Source organism: Galeopterus variegatus, unplaced genomic scaffold, assembly GCF_000696425.1.
Source record: "Galeopterus variegatus unplaced genomic scaffold, G_variegatus-3.0.2 Scaffold7261, whole genome shotgun sequence".
Lineage (NCBI taxonomy): Eukaryota > Metazoa > Chordata > Mammalia > Dermoptera > Cynocephalidae > Galeopterus > Galeopterus variegatus.
This window is the reverse complement of record NW_007733372.1, coordinates 70,764-73,354: the sequence shown is the minus strand read 5'-3', so window position 1 is coordinate 73,354 and position 2,591 is coordinate 70,764. Positions and strand designations below refer to the sequence as shown.

The 2,591-nt window shown below is 52.1% G+C and overlaps 1 long non-coding RNA gene across 2 annotated transcripts in view; it reads right to left on the bottom strand.

The window, feature by feature from the left end:
- The window catches only part of LOC103607230, a 23,531-nt gene that overhangs the window by 3,263 nt on the left and 17,677 nt on the right, over positions 1-2,591 (bottom strand). The window lies entirely within an intron of this gene.

The following is a 2,591-nucleotide window of genomic DNA, read 5'->3' as shown; positions in this document are numbered from 1 at the left end:
ACCTGGCACTCAGCCAACAGCCTCCCCAGAGCCCTCCTGGACTGAAAACTAAGGTTGAGTCTCTTTCTGCCCATGCTACCGGGAGAGAGCTCTCTGAGGTTGATGCAGCCAGCTGGGCCCTGGTGCATTGGAACACAGTCCCCTGCGGCCCTGACCCCCACTGTTCTGCACTTCACCCCTGCTTCTTGCCTCCTGAGCCCTGGTGCTTTTCTACTGGCCAGCCCATGCCCCTTTGGCTTGCCAAGTGTCCACCTCCAAGCCCTATCCTGAGCAGGCCCCAGCCAGCGCAGGTTGTGTTGGTTGCCATGGCTCGCCAGAGCAGGCAGTGGCACCAGTCAACAGCACAGCACCTGCTCACATGACCTGCGGGGCCTGGCCTGGGGCCTGGCTTCAGAGCAACTGCCTGCCCGCTGTCACTCACGTCTGTTCAGTTCAACTACCATTTCCCAAGTTCTTGCTGACCCGTTCCCTGGCTCTCACCAGCTCCTGGGCAAGTTGGTTGACTGGCCTCCAGACCGATGGATTCTTTCATGAGGAAGCCGGGGCATTAGCCCTCGGTAGCCAGATGAGCCCAGCCACAGAAGCACGTTACATGGAGCCCTTCCCCAGTCCTGCTGAGGAGTGGTCCTTGGCTGTGCTCTCCCTTCCCTGGTCCTGAGCACACCTGGTGAGCTCCTGGGTGCTACTATACATTATAGGTAAAAGCCCATGTGGAAACGCAGAAATGTGCCAAGTTGCAACTTTTTGGAGTACTTTTCATAGATACTATAAAATAAATCTATTTCAACCCAGAGGGGACTTATCCAAGGTCACACTGAGTTAGCAGCAGAGACAAGTAGAATTAGGTCTTGTGACTGTTGGCCAGTGCTTGCTGCCCCCCTCCCCCCACTTCCATAGGAAAATTCTGGTGCTCTTCATAGAAACACACTTAGGATATTCCAGGAACGAGGCCCCAAGCTAAGGTGCTTTACATATACCACCGAACTTCATTCTCACAATTGCCTTGAAAGTCAGGCCTGCTTACCTGCTGGGGCTCAGAAAGGTTAGGTCATTTGTCCAAGGTCACACAGCTAGTAAGGAGGAAGGATCAAAGCAGAATCAGTTCTGTGTTCTTTCTATTCAGTTTCCAGCATTTAACCATTTAAGATGCAGCAATAGAAGCAAAGAATTTGGCTGGCTAGTTGGTTCAGTTGGTTACAGCATGGTGTTATAACCCCAAGGCTGAAGAGTTCAGATCCCCGAACTGGCCAGCCACCGAAAAAAGAAACAAAGAATTTGAGAGCTGGAAAAGGTAGCCACTGGGGAAGTCACCCAGTGCTACTAGCTCATTAAAATGGTTAAAGCTCCATCAGACCCAGGGCCCTGACTCCCCCCGATGAGGTCTTCTGCAGCATTTCTCCTCACAACCAGAAGGTAAAGCCCAATCCGGCTCCAATCCCGGGGCCCACAGGCATGCAAGCTCACGAGCAAACACAAGCCCAGACTGCTGGGCATGCGCTCCTTTGCTGGTGGTGTCAATTTCCCTTTCTTCATCCGGTCTCTGCTCCAGTTAACTCCCTGTGTCTTTATCAGAAAATTTAAGGTCATTTCGAAGGCAGATATGGGACAGCTGACATTGGAAGCAACTGCCCAACAGTCGCCCCAGGAAGCCGTCTCCATCACATCTGCCCTACTGACCTCTCTGGCAGGTCCCTCCCGCTCCCTCCTCATCAGGAGCTTCCCAGACAGTTGTTTCTTTGCGCCTGAGGTAGGCCTATCAACCTGCCCTGTTAAGGCAGAGTCACATCCACGACCCAGGCCCCACCCCAGCTAAGGGGTTCCTCAGCTCCTGGATGGAGTTGGGGTGTTTGTGGGATCAGAACCTTGTAAAACCAACCAGCAACTTGGTCTAAGGCAGAGGCTGGCCACCTCAAACCGACCTGGAACATGCAACATGCAAATTACAGGCCGAATTTAGAACAGGAAGGGCAATGCAAGTCAGTTCTACCCCACGACCTAACGCTCAGGGCCGTTGTGCACTGGGAATAGAAAGATAAGAGCCTCCTAGAGAAGTGACTTTCAATCCAGTTCATATATTGAGCACCAGTCTGTGCAAGGCTTGGGATACTAGCTGTCTGCTAACAACTGCAGCCCAAAATGCTGCTGTTAACTGGGTGTGGCCTAAGCTGATTCCTCAGGCTTTCACTTAACCAGCCTTGATGGAGCAGTTCTTTGTAGGAGGCCAAGAGCTATTGGGACCAAGTAGCAACCAACACAATCGAATGGGGAGAGGTAACCAGGCACCCAAACCAACACGTAACTCCAAACTGTGATACTATGAAAAAATAGATGGGGTGAAGGGAGAGGAATAATGGGGAGGGTAGAATTGCTCAGCTAGCGGGTAAGGGAAGCCTCTTTGTAGTGATGATATTTAAGCTAAGACCTGAAGTGAGAGAAGGCACTGCTGGAGCAGAAACAGAAAGCAAGGGAAAAGTATTCCAGGCAGAGGGAAGAGCACGTGCTAAGGCAATGAGGAAGGAGGAGCTTGGTGTGTTCTCAGAGATACAGTGGGCTGTGTGGGTACAGAGCAGTGAGTGGGGTTGGGTAGCAAG